The sequence below is a fragment of the Chrysemys picta genome, chromosome 9 (assembly GCF_011386835.1).
Source record: "Chrysemys picta bellii isolate R12L10 chromosome 9, ASM1138683v2, whole genome shotgun sequence".
NCBI classification, from domain to species: Eukaryota; Metazoa; Chordata; order Testudines; family Emydidae; genus Chrysemys; species Chrysemys picta.
In genome coordinates this window covers 55,693,762-55,710,723 of record NC_088799.1, presented here as the reverse complement: position 1 = coordinate 55,710,723, position 16,962 = coordinate 55,693,762, and the positions used below count along the sequence as shown (strand labels likewise).

The 16,962-nt window shown below is 45.8% G+C and overlaps 2 protein-coding genes across 10 annotated transcripts in view; one reads left to right on the top strand and one right to left on the bottom strand.

The window, feature by feature from the left end:
• The window catches only part of HDLBP (high density lipoprotein binding protein), a 92,176-nt gene extending 77,155 nt beyond the window's left edge, over positions 1-15,021 (bottom strand). Inside the window, exon 1 of one of the 2 annotated variants that reach the window (XM_065557038.1) lies at positions 14,881-15,021. The gene's annotated coding sequence lies outside the window, so the exon portion shown is untranslated. The remainder of the gene's footprint in view (positions 1-14,880) is intronic. The other variant, XM_065557040.1, reaches the window with a different exon arrangement.
• A 76-nt stretch (positions 15,022-15,097) lies between these two features.
• SEPTIN2 (septin 2) overlaps positions 15,098-16,962 on the top strand; it is an 86,329-nt gene continuing 84,464 nt past the window's right edge. For 4 of the 8 annotated variants that reach the window (XM_065557049.1, XM_005295774.5, XM_024111834.3 and 1 more), the window contains exon 1: positions 15,144-15,298. The gene's annotated coding sequence lies outside the window, so the exon portion shown is untranslated. Of the gene's footprint in view, positions 15,299-16,962 lie in introns of all 8 variants that reach the window. The other 4 variants (XM_065557052.1, XM_065557053.1, XM_005295775.5 and 1 more) reach the window with 2 other exon arrangements.

Below are 16,962 nucleotides of genomic sequence, written 5' to 3'. Positions count from 1 at the left end.
ACAAGCCTTCCTTTAAGGCAAAGAGGCTGCTAAATCAAACCTTTAACTCAAGTCTTCCCACTGTAGGTCCCAGTCCAGGATGAATTCCTAACCCACACTAAGCTTCTAAAACTAGGATAGAGAGCTGAACTGGAGAGAGCTCTGTAAAGCTAGAGCAAGCATAGAAGCTACGCTAAATTCCCAGGGTAGAGAAAGTTTTTAGGCTATACTTGTAAGCTAAAATAAACCTCTGAGCTATGAACCTCTAAAGTTTAATCAGACAAAGTTCCCAAGCCAAAATGCATTGCTCCTCAACCCTAGAGATCAATTTAATAAATCTCTTAACTCCACCCTTTATAAATTCTGGCCAGTCAATCCTCCCCATCTGACTCAAAATGGAGTCTCACAGCCAGTAATAAAAGTCTCTCCCAACATTAAAGAAAGTTTCACTAACATCTGACCTTAAAATACCTACTCTATTATTTCAAGGTAAGAACAGTTAGGAGGAGGAACAGAGATACTACCTCTACAGCATACAACCTGCAATTGAATTCTACTTTCCCATCTCTTCTTGGGACTTGGTAAGGTATTTTAATATAAATAACACCCATCTAACTATTTCACAGCTCTAGTCCTGGGTCTGTATGCGGTCTGTGACAGACTATTGGATAAATAGTTCTTAGCCAAACTAGGCTCACTACTTCCTGGCTAGATGTGTCTTCCTCAGCTGACTAAAAACTTTACTGGGATTTAAGTTAATGACCCAGGCCACTGTTAAGATTGCTGGGGCTTTCTTATAGGGTTGCTACTAGGTGGCCATGGAGTCCTCTCCAGTGGGCCCAAAAAACTTCTTGACATAGTGCTTTCCCTGGACTTCAGTATCCATATTCATAGCTTGCATATGGATAAATTGAGGCCTGATCTAAGCAGTTTTTGTACCAGTATAACTGTTTTTGTTAGTGGTGTGATTTTTTTCTTCCAAAATAACTATGGGTATAAAGATGCCTTATACCAGTTTACCACATTCCCATACCATAAGGGAAATAAACTATACTGGTACAACTACATCCACACTGGGTGGAGGGTGGGTTACCATTTTTGTACTGTACCAGAATAACTACTTTAGATCACAGTATACATCGGTAGCAGAATGAGAGATAGAACCCAAGTTCACAGACTTCCTCTTCTAACCCCTACCATAGTCTATTAAATAGTGTAATGAGTATCTCACTAGATACATGACTAAGAAGAATATCTGCAGTTCTACTAGCTGAATTACTACCCTGTTTCCCCAAAAATAAGATAGTGTCTTATATTAATTTTTGCTCCCAAAGATGCGCTAGGTCTTATTTTCAGGGGATGTCTTATTTTTCAATGAAGAAGAATACGGTACACATTTTTTGTCTTATTATCGGGGAGGTCTTATTATCGGGGGGATGCCTTATATTACAACGAGAGGCAAAACTGTAAGTAGGCCTTATTTTCGGAGGATGTCTTATTTTCGGGGAAACAGGGTACTACTGCAATTACCATTCCTCATGCTTTGAGCATCTACTTATCAGAAATTGGGATCAAGGAGGAATTCCCTCTCATGATTAATATTACAATGGGGGCTAGAAGCCTCAGCTATGATTAGGGTTGCCAACTTTCTAATCCCACAAAACCGAACACCCTAGCCCTGCCCCTCCCTCCCACTCACTACATTTCCCCTCCCTCCGTGGTTTGCTCTCTCCCACCCTCACTTACTTTCACTGGGTTGCGGCAGGGGGTTGGGGTGCAGGAGGGGATGCAGACTCTAACTGGGGATGCGGGCTCCGGGGTGGGGCCAGAAATGAGGGTGCAGGAGGGGGCTCTGGGCTGGGGTAGTGGTGTGGGAAGCAGTGCGGGTTCTGGCTGGGGGTGCAGGCTCTGGGGTGGGGCCTGGGATGAAGGGCTCGGGGTGCAGGAGGGAGCTCCAGGCTGGGGAGTAGGGCACAGGGGTTCAGCATGTGTGAGGGGGCTCCGGGCTGGAGTATGGGGGGGGGGGTTTGAGGGCTCCAGGATGCAGGAGGGGGCTCCGGGCTGGGGCAGCATGCAGAGCCCCATGGCCCCCCCACCTAGGACCCGGATCTTCTGGCCGCTTCCGGGGGACAGCACGGTGCCAGGACAGGTAGGGTCTAGCCTACCTTAGCTCCACAGCACCACCGACCTGACTTTAATGGCCTGGTCGACAGTGCTGACTGGAGCCACCAGGGTCCCTTTTCAACCGGGTGTTCCAGTCAAAAACCAGACACCTGGTCATCCCAGCTATGATCTTGAGCTCTATTGTGTTAGAGACTGTTTATATGCATAGTTACAGACAGTCTCTCTTCCAAAGAGCGTACAATCTAGACAACGCAGACAAAGAGTGGGAGGAGATAGGAAACCTGCTGAGCAGTTTCAGTTACAGTCTGCAGCTTTGGGGGCAAGTCACCTATCTCCAGCACCCAATGGGATCCAAACCCCAAATAATTCCATTTTACTCTGTATAAAGCTTATACAGGGTAAACTCATAAATTGTCCACCCTCTATAACAGTGATAGAGAGATATGCACAGCTGTTTGCCCCCCCCAGGTATTAATCACTTACTCTGGGTTAATAAAATCACTTTTGTTTAGGAATTAAGTATACAAAGTACGATTTAAGTGGTTTCAAGTAATAACAGACAGAAGTAAGTTATCAAGCAAAACAAAAACACGCAAGTCTAAACCTAATACATTAAAGAAACTGAATACAGGTAAATTTCACCCGCCGAGATGTTCCAATAAGCTTCTTTCACAGGCTGGACTCCTTCTTAGTCTGGGCCCAATCCTTTCACCTGTTACAGTCCTTGTTAGTTCCAGCTCAAGTGGTAACTTTGTTCTGTCCCACCCCTTTTTATGGCTTTGGCACAAGGTGGGAATCTTTTTTTCTCTCTGGGTTCCCACCCCTCCTTCTAAATGGAAAAGCACCAGGTTTAAGATGGATTCCAGTACCAGGTGACATTTCCTGTGAGACCGGAAGCCTCCATTCTTTCCAGCCTTACTCACATGAGCACAGAAAGGCTTACAAGTAAACAGAACCATTTACAACCAACTGTCCTGGTTAATGGGAGCCATCAAGATTCTAAACCACAATTAATGGCCCACACTTTGTGTAGTTACAATAGAACTTCAGAGTAATACTTCATATTTCTAGCTTCAGATACAAGAATGATACATTCATACACATAGGATGAACACTCTCAGTAGATTATAAGCTTTGTAGTGATACCTTACAAGAGACCTTTTGCATAAAGCATATTCCAGTTACATTATATTCGCACTCATTAGCATATTTCCATAAGTCATATGGAGTGTAACGTCACAGTCACACTGCAGCTCAGTGACAGAGCCAAAAATAGGACCCATAACTTGACTCCCAGTCCAATATCCTGTTCACTAGACCACCTGCTTCTGCAAGGATAGTCTTACACACTTAGCTGTGCAATAGGGTTTTACTCCTACCTCTGAAATGTCGCTCAGAAGCCATGTTTTAAACTTAGTTCATAGACTTTAAGGACAGAAGGGACCATCATGATCATCTAGTCTGGCCTGCAGGCCACAGAACCTCGCTCACCCACTCCTAGATCCCTAACCTCTGGATGAGTTACTGAAGTCTTAAAATCATGATTTAAAGACTTCAAGTTACAGAGAATCCACCATTTACACTCGTTTAAACCTGCAAGTTACCGGTGCCCCTCACTGCAGAGGAAGGCAAAAAACCTCAGGGTCTCTGCCAATCTGACCTGGGGAGAAATTCCTTCCTGACCCCAAATATGGTGGTCAGTTGAACCCTGAGCATTTTGGCAAGGCCCATCAGACAGACATCAGGGAAAGAATTCTCTGTAGTAAGTCAGAGCCCTCATATTCTAGTGTCCCATCAGTGGCCACTGGAGATGTTTGCTACTAGCAGTCACAGATTAGCTACATGCCATTGTAGGCAGTCTCATCATATCATTCTCCCCCCCTGTAAGTTTATCAAAATCAGTTTTGAAGCCAGTTAGGTTTTTACTCCCACCACTCCCCTTGAAAGGCTGTTTCAGCTCCTCTGATGGTTAAAAACTTTTGTCTAATTTCAAGCCTAAACTTGTTAATGGTCATTTTATAACCCTTTGTTCTTGTGTCCGCATTAGTGCTTAACTTAACTCCTCTCCCTCCCTGATATTTATCCCTCTGATATGTTTATAGAGAGCAATCATATCACCCCCAGCCTGCATTTGGTTAGGCTAAATAAGTCAAGTTCCTTGAGTCTCCTCTCATAAAGTAGAACATGAGAATGGCCATACTGGGTCAGACCAAAGGTGCATCCAGCCCAGTATCCGGTCTACTGACAGTGGCCAATGCCAGGTGCCTCAGAGGGAGCGAACCTAACAGGTAATGATCAAGTAATCGCTCTCCTGCCATCCATCTCCACCCTCTGACAAACAGAGGCTAGGGACACCATTCCTTACCCATCCTGGCTAATAGCCATTAATGGACTTAACCTCCATGAATTTACCCAGTTCTCTTTTAAACGCTGTTATAGTCCTAGCCTTCACAACCTCCTCAGGCAAGGAGTTCCACAGGTTGACTGTGCGCTGTGTGAAGAAGAACTTCCTTTTATTTCTTTTAAACCTGTTACCCGTTAATTTCATTTGGTGGCCCCTAGTTCTTATATTATGGGAATAAGTAAGTGAATAAAGAAAAGTTATTTTCTCCACACTACTCATGATTTTATATACCTCTATTATATCCTCCCTTAATCTCCTCTTTTCCAAGCTGAAAAGTCCTAGCCTCTTTCATCTCTCCTCATATGGGACCCGTTCCAAACCCTTAATCATTTTAGTTGCTCTTTTCTGAACTTTTTCTAATGCCAGTATATCTTTTTTGAGATGAGGAGACCACATCTGTCCACAGTATCAAGATGTGGGCATACCATGGATAATATAAGGGGAATAAGATATTCTCTGTCTTATTCTCTATCCCTTTTTTAAGGATTCCTAACATCCTGTTTGCTTTTTTGACTGCAGCTGCACGCTGCGTGGACGTCTTCAGAGAACTATCCACGATGACTCCGAGATCACTTTCCTGATTAGTTGTAGCTAAATTAGCCCCCCATCATATTGTATGTATAGTTGGGGTTATTTTTTCCAATGTACATTACTTTACATTTATCCACATTAAATTTCATTTGCCATTTTGTTGCCCAATCACTTAGTTTTGTGAGATCTGTTTGAAGTTCGTCACAGTCTGCTTTGGTCTTAACTATCTTGAGCAGTTTAGTATCATCTGCAAACTTTGCCACCTCACTGTTTACCCTTTTTTCTAGATCATTTATGAATAAGTTGAATAGGATTGGTCCTAGGACTGACCCTTGGGGAACACCACTAATTATCCCTCTCCATTCCGAAAATTTACCATTTATTCCTACCCTTTGTTCCCTGTCTTTTAACCAGTTCTCAATCCTTGAAAGGATCTTCCCTCTTATCCCATGACAACTTAATTTACGTAAGAATCTTTGGTGAGGGACCTTGTCAAAGGCTTTCTGGAAATCTAAGTACACTATGTCCACTGGATTCCCCTTGTCCACATGTTTGTTGACCCTTTCAAAGAACTCTAATAGATTAGTAAGACATGATTTCCCTTTACAGAAACCATGTTGACTTTTGCCCAACAATTTATGTTCTTCTGTGTCTGACAATTTTATTCTTTACTATTGTTTCAACTAATTTTGTAGGTTGTCCATTCCTCTGATCATCCTAGTAGCACTTCTCTGCACCTATTCCAGTTGAATTCATCTTTCTTAAACATGGGAGCCCAGAATTGCACACGGTATTCTAGATAAGTCTCACGAGTGCCTTGTATAATGGTAGTAATACTTCCCTATGTGACTGGAATGACTGGAAGATAGCTAATGTAATGTCAATATTTAAAAAGGGCTCTAGAGGTGAAACCGGCAATTACAGACCCATACGGTAAGTCTAACGTCTGTACCCGGCAAATTAGTTGAAACAAAAGTAAAGAATAAAAATTGTCAGACACATAGAAGAACATAACGTATTGGGCAAAAGTGTGACACTTCCCTTTAAGCAGTTCCTTATCCACCTTTAAATTCTCATATTAATCCCCATCTTCTCCAATTTAACTAATAATTTCCTCATGTGGAACTATGTCAAATACCTTATTGAAATCCAGGTAGATTAGATTTACTGCATTTCCTTTGTCTAAAAATAATAAATAAATAAATAAATAGATTAAAAAAATCAGTTATCTTCTCAAAGGAGAAGATCAGGTTGGTATGGCATGATCTACTTTTTGTGAAACTATGTTGTATTTTTATCCCAATAACGGTCTACCTCTACGTCCTTAAGTACTTTCTATTTCAAAATTTGTTCTTAAGATTTTATGTAAGGCCCCCCAATCATCGGCAGCCAGGATTGAACCTGGGATTTCTGAAGCTTAGTGTATGAGCCTCTACTGCATGAGCTAAAAGCTACATGCTTCTTAACTAAGATTGTAGCAGACTCATCAATCTCTAGGTGGTCTAGGTGTCACTAGAGGGGGATAAAGTGCCCCACCAAACAGGCCTGGGTTACACTTACAGGCCTATTAGTTTAATCTCAATTGTATGTAATTTCCCTGAACACTTTTTTCCTCCTCTCTTAAAAATAGGTACTAGATAAACAATCCTCTAATCACAGGGTACGACCCGAGTTTAAAGTTTTCTTAAAAATCCTTGCTATTGGGCTTGCAATTTCATGTACCAGTTCCTTTAATATTCTTGGGTGGAGATTAACTGGGACTCCTGATTTATTCCCATTCATCTGTTTTAAATTTGACTTCCATCTTGGATGTGATAATTTCTATTTCCATATCCTCATTTCCACTAGCCAGCCTGCCAATACCCCAAAGCTCCTTGTTACTTTGCCTCCATTTTTAATAAAGGTATTCATTTAGGTGTTAGGCCATCCCTAAATTATCCTCAATGCTTAGCGGTCCCCACTTCCTTTCTTAATTTTCTTTTTATTTATATGGTATATAACCTTTTATTGTTGGTTTTAATTTCCCTTGCAAGGTCCAGCTCTGTTGGGCTTTTGAAAGTTCACTTTTCCCCTTCACTTTCTGACCTCCAAGAGAGATGGATCAGCAAGGAAACCTCCCATCTTCCATTCTTTGTAGGCTTTTGGCTTTCTCTTAATCATTGGTTTGAGATGCTTGCTCTTCCAGCTTGGTCTGCAACATTTACCTACACATTTTTTCCCTTGTGTGGGATGCAGGTTTCGGATAGGCTTTGCAACTTTGACTTAAAAGTAATTCCAAGCCTCCTCCACATTCAGATCCTTGAGTTCTTCAGCCCAGTCTACTTTCCTAATTAATTCCCTTAATTTTTTTTAAGTTTGCCCTTTTGAAATCAAGGACCCTAGTTGCAGATCTATTTTTGTTTATCTTTCCATTTAGTTTAAATTGAATTAGCTCATGATCACTTTAACCATGGTTGTCCCCTACAATCAATTCTTCTATGACATCCTCACTACTCACCAATATTGAATCTAAAATGGCATCACCGCTTGTAGATTCAGTGACTATTTGGTGAAGAAATCTATCAGTTATCACCTCAATAGGTGCCGACTCCATGGGTGCTCCAGCCCTGGAGCACACCCCCCCCCCCCCGGAAAAAAATTAGCAAGTGCTTAGCACACCCTGGCAGCCAGCTCCTCCCTTCCCCCAGCGCCTCCCGCCCGCCGGTGGCTCCACCAATCAAACTCCTCCCTCCCAGCGCCTACCAGCTGTTTCATGGTGTGCAGGAGGCTCTGGGAGAAAGGGGGAGGAGTGGGGACAAGGTGCGCCCAGGGGAGGGGGCAGAACTGGGTGGGAAGAGGCAGCGTGGGGGCAGGGACTTGGGAGAAGGGATGAGGTGGTGTCAGGAAGAGGCGGAATGAGGCAGGTGTGGGCGGGATCTGGGGCAGAGTGGGGGGGGGGGTTGAACACCCCCAGATCCAGAGGAAGCCAGCGTCTATGATCACATCCAGGAAAATGTAGGCTTTACTATTAGTAGAATTTGTCCTCCAATCTATATCTGGGAAGTTAAAGCCTCCCATAATCACACAATTCCCAGTAGGTTTTTATTGTATTAAATATATTAAAGAGGTCTCTAACCATATCTAGATTGGATCATGGGGGTCTGTAGCATACCTCAAGCACTATCACAGGGGAGCCTCTGGTAGCATTCTTCCCAAAGTAATTTTGTCTCAACACACAGTTATCCATTCTCATCACTTCTAAATTTCTTTAGAGTCTACCTCATCATTAACATACAATGCTACTCCATCACCTTTACTTCCGTTTTTCCTGAACAGCACATACCCTTCAATACCTATACTCCAGTCATGGCTACTATTCCACCATTTTTCTGTTACCCCTATAATATCTGGTTTCATCTTCCTGCACCAGTAGTTCCAGTTCCTCCATTTTGTTACCCAGGCTCCTTGCATTGATGTACAGACATCTTAGTTGTTTCTGCTTGGCTTCAGACAGATTCCTCACCTGCTTAGGTACAGTCATTCTACTGCCAGTATTGCAGTCTGGCTTGATTGGTATTGGCACCATCTTTCCTCTTAATGTCCATTCTCCTACCCACTGCTGTTCCTTTCTCCATTGCAATAATTCTCTTTCTTGATTTTTTTCCTCCTGGTCAATATTCAAATTAGGCATGGAGATTACATGAGTATATCTCCCAACCGTCTCCCAAATTCCTAGTTTAAAGCTCTTTTAATCAGCTGTGCCAACCTCCATCACAAAGTCTATTTCCCTCACTACTCAGGTAGAGTCAATCCGATGAGAACAGTCCTCTGTCCGTGAATCCTCCCAGTGGTTGAACATCCCGAAGTCCTCCATTGCCCGAGCCATCTGTTGATCATCATACTCTTGTCTCATCTTTGTTCTCCTCCTCTAGGGACAGGTAGAATCCCATGGAAGATCATTTAAGCCTTCACTTCTTTAAGCATCTTCCCCAGCCTGGCACTGTCTCCACTGATGTGTTCTAGTGAGAATCTAGCAGTATCATTTGTTCCCATGCAAAGGTCAATGAGTGAATTATTTCCTGCTCCCATTAGAATATTCTTCAGTCTCAGGTCCATATCCCACATTTTAGCTCCTTGCAGACAGCACACCCTTCTGTTCTCTGGATCAGCTCTGGTGCCAGGCCTGTCCTTCTTAGTAGGGAGTCACCAATCACGTAGACCCACTTTGGGTATTGGTGTGATTTTCTGGCCCTCCTCCTGATCTTTCTGGCTGCAAGTCCTCTGGTCTTTTGTTCTCTCTTGCAATCTTCTGAGAGTCAGTCTCTATCCTGCTGTGGCTCCCAACTCCGCCTAACTTCATTGACTATTCCCTTCTTCTTGTAGGACTAGTTGCCCTTCTCTTCTTCCTTGCCCTCCCACTTTCTGTTACTGCCTGCTGTGCCCTTTCTTCATTTTCCAACTCAGAAAACCTGTTCCTGAGCTCTATTTCTCCTTCACTAGCCTTCTTTTAATAAAGATGTAAAACGGTTTTAAAATTGTTTTATGTGAATAGCTTCTGGATTAGATAAGCATGTGGCGGAAGGTGCTAAATGATCTGTGTTGGTCACAGGGCTTTTGTCTGAGGGTGGGAGATTGTGGAGCAGATGGCAGATGTGCCTCAAGACAATAGTAATGGAAATGACAACTCTAATCCCGAATCAGAAGTTTAGCAGCATAAGATCTTCACCCAACTTACTAAAACATAAGTAATAAAACCCACAAGAAGCAACCTAACATGTACAGTATCAATCAAGCATGTTGAGTCGCTCATAGTATAAACGCCTGGGGACTTAGAATGTGTCTTTAACCTCTGGCTACAGTGCTATGTATCGCAAGTATCGACTTTGGTGGCATAAGAGAAAATGAAGATTTCCTGGACAGATGTCAGGATTTGCTTCTACAGGCAAAACATTCTGAAGAATCAGAGCAGGCTGCGCAGCAGGGACAGAGGGACGGTGAAGAAATTTGGCAGTATGTGACCTCCAGAAGAAGAGAGAGGAGCGTCCATGTACCAGCAATGGAAATACAGGTGAGCAACCGTTTTCATGTTCTCTCCACAGGTACTAATGCGGATAGTGGACTAGATGATACACCTGAGGGAAGGGAGCAGAAGGAGAGTCCACCGACTGGAAGGCATGAGATGCACTGTCCTAGGGATGGGGGTTCCATGACCACCGCTCCCAAGAGAAGGAGGAGGGTGGTGGTGGTGGTCGGGGACTCCCTCCTCAGGGGGACTGAGTCATCTATCTGTCGCCCTGACCGGGAAAACAGAGGTCTGCTGCTTGCCAGGAGCTAGGATTCACAATGTGACGGAGAGAATGCTGAGACTCAAGCCCTCGGAGCGCTACCCCTTTCTGCTTCTCCACGTGGGCACCAATGATACTGCCAAGAATGACCTTGAGCGGATCACTGCAGACTACGTGGCTCTGGGAAGAAGGATAAAGGAGTCTGAGGCGCAAGTGGTGTTCTCGTCCATCCTCCCCGTGCAAGGAAAAGGCCTGGGTAGAGACCGTCAAATCGTGGAAGTCAACGAATGGCTACGCAGGTGGTGTCGGAAAGAAGGCTTTGGATTCTTTGACCATGGGATGGTGTTCCAAGAAGGAGGAGTGCTAGGCAGAGACGGGCTCCACCTAACGAAGAGAGGGAATAGCATCTTTGCAAGCAGGCTGGCTAACCTACTGAGGAGGGCTTTAAGCTAGGTTCACCGCGAGAAGGAGACCAAAGCCCTGAGGTAAGTGGGGAAATGGGATACAGGGAGGAAGCACGAGCAGGAGAGCGCAAGAGGAGAGGACGCCTGTCTCATACTGAGAAAGCGGGACGATCAGTGAGTTATCTTAAGTGCCTGTACACAAATGCAAGAAGCCTGGGAAACAAGCAGGGAGAACTGGAAGTCCTGGCACAGTCAAAGAACTATGATGTGATTGGAATAACAGAGACTTGGTGGGATAACTCACGTGACTGGAGTACTGTCATGGATGGATATAAACTGTGCAGGAAGGACTGGCAGGGCAGAAAAGGTGGGGGAGTTGCATTGTATGTAAGAGAGCAGTATGACTGCTCAGAGCTCCGGTATGAAACTGCAGAAAAACCTGAGAGTCCCTGGATTAAGTTTAGAAGTGTGAGCAACAAGGGGGATGTGGTGGGAGTCTGCTATAGACCACCAGACCAGGGGGATGAGCTGGACAAGGCTTTCTTCCGGCAACTAACAGAAGTTACTAGATCACAGGCCCTGATTCTCATGGGAGACTTCAATCACACGGATATCTGCTGGGAGAGCAATACAGCAGTGTACGGACAATCCAGGAAGTTTTTGGAAAGCATAGGGGACAATTTCCTGGGGCAAGTGCTGGAGGAACCAACTAGGGGCAGAGCTCTTCTTGACCTGCTGCTCACAAACAGGGAAGAATTAGAAGGGGAAGCAAAAGTGGATGGGAACTTGGGAGGCAGTGACCATGAGATGGTAGAGTTCAGGATCCTGATACAAGGAAGAAAGGCGAGCAGCAGAATACGGACCCTGGACTTCAGAAAAGCAGAATGACTCCCTCAGGGAACTGATGGGCAGGAACCCCCAGGGAGAATAACATGAGGGGCAAAGGAGTCCAGGAGAGCTGGCTGTATTTTAAAGAATCCTTATTGAGGTTGCAGAAACAAGCATCCCAATGTGTAGAAAGAATTATACGATCTGAAGAGAAACCAGAGTATATGACAGGCAACCAGCTTGGCTTAACAGTGAAATCCTTGCTGATCTTAAACACAAAAAAGAAGCTTACAAGAAGTGGAAGATTGGACAAATGATCAGGGAGGAGTATAAAAATATTGCTCAGGCATGCAGGAGTGAAATCAGGAAGGCCAAATCACACTTGTAGTTGCAGCTAGCAAGAGATGTTAAGAGTAACAAGAAAGTTTCTTCAGGTATGTTAGCAACAAGAAGAAAGTCAAGGAAAGTGTGGGCACCTTACTGAATGAGGGAGGCAACCTAATGACAGAGGATGTGGAAAAAGCTAATGTACTCAATGCTTTTTTTGCCTCTGTCTTCACGAACAAGGTCCGCTCCCAGACTGCTGCACTGGGCAGCAGAGCATGGGGAGGAGGTGACCAGCCCTTTGTGGAGAAAGAAGTGGTTCGGGACTATTTAGAAAAACTGGACGAGCACAAGTCCATGGGGCCGGATGCGCTGCATCAGAGGGTGCTAAAGGAGTTGGTGGATGTGATTGGAGAGCCATTGGCCATTATCTTTGAAAACTCATGGCAATTAGGGGAGGTCCCGGATGACTGGAAAAAGGCTAATGTAGTGCCCATCTTTAAAAAAGGGAAGAAGGAGGATCCGGGGAACTACAGGCCAGTCAGCCTCACCTCAGTCCCTGGAAAAATCATGGAGCAGGTCCTCAAGGAATCAATTTTGAAGCACTGAGAGGAGAGGAAAGTGATCAGGAACAGTGAGCATAGATTCACCAAGGGCAAGTCATGCCTGACTAACGTAATTGCCTTCTATGAGGAGATAACTGGGTCTGTGGATGAGGGGAAAGCAGTGGATGTGTTATTCCTTGACTTTAGCAAAGCTTTTGATACGGTCTCCCACAGTATTCTTGCCAGCAAGTTAAAGAAGTATGGGCTGGATGAATGGACTATAAGGTGGATAGAAAGCTGGCTAGATCATCAGGCTCAACGGGTAGTGATCAACGGCTCCATGTCTAGTTCGCAGCCGGTATCAAGCGGAGTGCCCCAAGGGTCGGTCCTGGGGCCGGTTTTGTTCAATATCTTCATTAATGATCTGGAGGATGGTGTGGACTGCATTCTCAGCAAGTTTGCAGATGACACTAAACTGGGAGGAGTGGTAGGGATAGGATACAGAAGGACCTAGACAAATTAGAGGATTGGCCCAAAAGAAATCTGATGAGGTTCCACAAGGACAAGTGCAGAGTCCTGCACTTAGGACGGAAGAATCCCATGCACTGCTACAGACTAGGGACCAAATGGCTAAGCAGCAGTTCTGCAGAAAAGTACCTAGAGGTTACAGTGGACGAGAAGCTGGATATGAGTCGACAGTGTGCCCTTTTTGCCAAGAAGCCTAATGGCATTTTGGGCTGTATAAGTAGGGGCATTGCCAGCAGACCGAGGGACGTGATCATTCCCCTCTATTCAGCATTGGTGAGGCCTCATCTGGAGTACTGTGTCCAGTTTTGGGCCCCAAACTACAAGAAGGATGTGGAAAAATTGGAAAGAGTCCAGCGGAGAGCAACAAAAATGATTAGCGGGCTGGAACACATGACTTATGAGGAGAGGCTAAGGGAACTAGGATTGTTTAGACTGCAGAAGAGAAGAATGTGGGGGGGATTTAATAGCTGCTTTCAACTACCTGAATGGGTGTTCCAAAAAGGATGGATCTAGACTGTTCTCAGTGGTACCAGATGATAGAACAAGGAGTAATGATCTCAAGTTGCAGTGGGGGAGGTTTAGGTTGGATATTAGGGAAAACATTTTCACTAGGAGGGTGGTGAAGCACTGGAATGGGTTACCTAGGGAGATGGTGGAATCTCCTTCCTTAGAGGTTTTTAGGGTCAGGCTTGACAAAGCCCTGGCTGGTATGATTTAGTTGGGAATTTGTCCTGCTTCGAGCAGCGGGTTGGACTAGATGACCTCCTGAGGACCCTTCCAACCCTGATATTCTATGATTCTATACCCAAGCACTAAATAATAAATGCAGTGAGTTGGAGGGTCTGGCCCCTGTTCCCAAGGGACAGGTGTTGATATTACTAAAGCCACTAGCAGAAGTTTCCTTGTTGCTCTTTCAGCAGAAAGGAGATTGAACTACCCTTGCCATGTCTGATTCCCTCAAGGCTAGAGAGGGACAGGGGCAGGACATCTTGGGGGAAGTTTATCCTGCAGCTACGTGCTGGGGGCTAGCAAACTTAGATAATCTCTAAGGCTGTCATTGCTGCAGGTGATGGAAGAAGTTAAACTCCAAACCCCAGTGCAATAATTTTCCAAGGGAATGCAAAGGCAGGCCCAATGGAGCTGGGAGCAAAGCCACCACCAAGTTAAATGAGGGAATACTGTCTCCTCATCCCAATTAGTGCCTAATCTCCCTTTGCAGATATAGCCTTAAACCCTAAGTATGGGAATACATCAGAATATCAGCTTTTTAAAGTTTCATTTTAGCTCATGGTTTTTGAGAGCAGCAACAAAATCTGCCTCCAATACTGCACAAACCCAGTGGCAAATAAAAACCACCCCATATACATTTACAATTTCATGAATTTGGTGGTGTGGGGGAACCAGGCCATGACTCATATTTTCAATACTTGGAGATGGCAACACTCCCCCTGCCACTGATCTATGGGGGGAGGATGAAGCTGCCACGCGGTTAAAAGTGGGTGGCAGGGATGAGACTACATCCACTCTGCACCCACAACTGGGTGGGAGGCTGGACAGTGGCACCCCCGCAGCTTTGTAGCTGCATACGCCCCTCTCTTGAGCAGCGCACATAGTCCCGTCCCCAGCCCCCACCGGAAGGCGGCTGCCTCTCCCTCCGCCGCGCTCTATGGTAACGGGGGGGGGGGGGGGAGACGAGAGGGAGTACCACTAGCACGTGGCCCACCAGCACCAATAGAAAAGGAACAAACCATAGAGCGAAGATGAGTGCTGACTAGATACTGCGGGCTTCAAGCCCGTCTCTCTGCTGCCGTCAGCTTGTTGGAGGCAGCAGAGTCCGCCCCCCTGGGTGGGGAGTCGGGTTCAGCTGTCCGGCCCCTCTTACCTGATGCGTCCCTGACCCCCCATTTTATCGCGCTGCCATAGCGAGTGTGAGTGGAGATCGGCATTACCTCTAATAGGCCTACAGCGAAGCCTATGCTGGGTACGAGGCCGAGGGGCCGGCCGCCATCTTGGTAAAGGAGAGGGATGTGCGTGACCTGCCAGCATAAGGGTGGCCCCTCCCCCACGCACCCTTGTCCTGTCAAATCGCCACAGGAACGGCGCGTGCGTCCGCGCAGTCAGTTAAGCGCATGCGCTTTTAGGGCTCCTGAGGCGCGCAGGCGCGCATTTATCCTAAATCTGCCGCTCGTGCTTGCGTCCCGTCGCGCTGTCAGTTCCTGGCTCCGCCCTTGGGGTGGGGTCTGCAAAGGCGCGCGCGGCTGTAGCTAGAGAGCCTGAGTGGGGAGAGACTCGTAGCGAGTGCGCGAGCCTGAAGGACGGTTCGAAGAGCTTGGTTCACCAATCGCTCTGTACAGCCCAGGCTGCCAGGTGAGGGACGCGGCGGCGGCCCCCGGTCTCCAGGGGAGGAGAACTCCAGGGCGGGGAGTCTGGGCTCCGGAGCCAGAAAGGGGCGCGTTTCTTCGCCCTTCCCCCATCCCCTGTTCCCAGTTTCCGCAGGGCTGGGCCCCACAGTGTCCAGTGGTGCTGCTTCTGCGCCCTGCTTTCGGGCCGCTGCCTGGCGATGCTGGGGGGAGAATCCCCGTGGTTGGGGGCGGGCGCCGCACTCCCTAGCTGTTGGGTACCCCAGGCCCGATGTCTCTCAGGGCTCCAAAGATGCAGTGCTGGGGATCGCCGGAGGGCTCCCTCGTCCCTTCTGTGTTGATAAGGTAGCCGGCAGGCCGACTTCGCCTTTGCTTGGCACCACCCTCCCTGGTGTGCGAGCGGGAGGAGAGATGGCTGTACGGTAGGGGCAGATGGGTTTTTTTTTTCCCCTAGCTTTTCAAAATCGAAGGCTAACGCGCCTTTCAAATACTATGCACTTAACGCCCCACACACACACCTCCCCCCTAGTTTTGGAGAAGCCTTGTGGCTTTCTGGCCGTAGCTGTAGCTACCGAAACGTACTCCTGCAAAAGGTAGTTCGGAAGAAGAATGTGTTTCAATTACACCACTGTGAATATTCACTGTTTGAATGGATCACTGTCTGCAAAGTTACAGTGTACAGCTTTACACACACACAAGTTTATGCATTAACAATTAAATGTAAGCATTAACAGCTTAGCCTTTAAAATTTAAATTACTTTAGTTTGTATTGTATTGTGGAACTAACAGACCTGCTCAAACTCTAGCTGAAGAGGGAAGTTCAGGTCCAGTGGCAACTCTAGGCAGGTTCACAGGATGTTAGGGGTGGAATTTACTGGGCTGTGGAAGTGAGGGTTGTGAACCGCGTGGGACTAGGACTTAGTCTCAGGGATGGAGCAAAGGAAAGAAGATAGGGAGGTACAGCTGGAGACTGATGACTATAGGGGTGGAAATTAGAGGTGTCTAGAGAGCAGGGTTAAGGAGGTAGCAAAGAGCCTTGCAGCCTAAAATGCTCATTACACCAAGTAGAAGAAGATGGAGCAACTGTAAGGTTAGAGCGTTCTATGCCATGTGTGAAATTTTTATAGACAGAATCTAAAGTGTAAGAAAAGCAAGTTACTTATCTTCATCTCCATTTGAAATGAGATCTAACAGTGGCTTTGCTATTAAATTACATCTATCTATTGTTAACCTAGTTCAAACTGTGCTCAAACCTCCTCTTTGATCATTCAAGACAAATGTATAATGTCTTCCATAGTGTTTTAGAACAGCTGTAAGGGAAGATCTAGGATGCTCTCAAATTGGAAACTGCTTATGAATTCATGTATTGCTGCATGCATGAGAGAACTTAATCACAGTATTAAAACAGCTTTCATGCAGTATTCCCTGTTGTGAAAGATTTCTGTGTTGGTTGCCTACAGCAGTGGTCTCAACCTTTCCAGACTACTGTACCCCTTTCAGAAGTTTGATATGTCTTGCATACCCCCGAGTGTCTTCTCACTTAAAAACTACTTGCTTATAAAATCAGACATAAAAAGTGTCACCTCAGACTATTACTGAAAAATTGCTTACTTTCTCATATTTACCATACAATTATAAAATAAATCAACTGGAATATAAATATTGTACTTA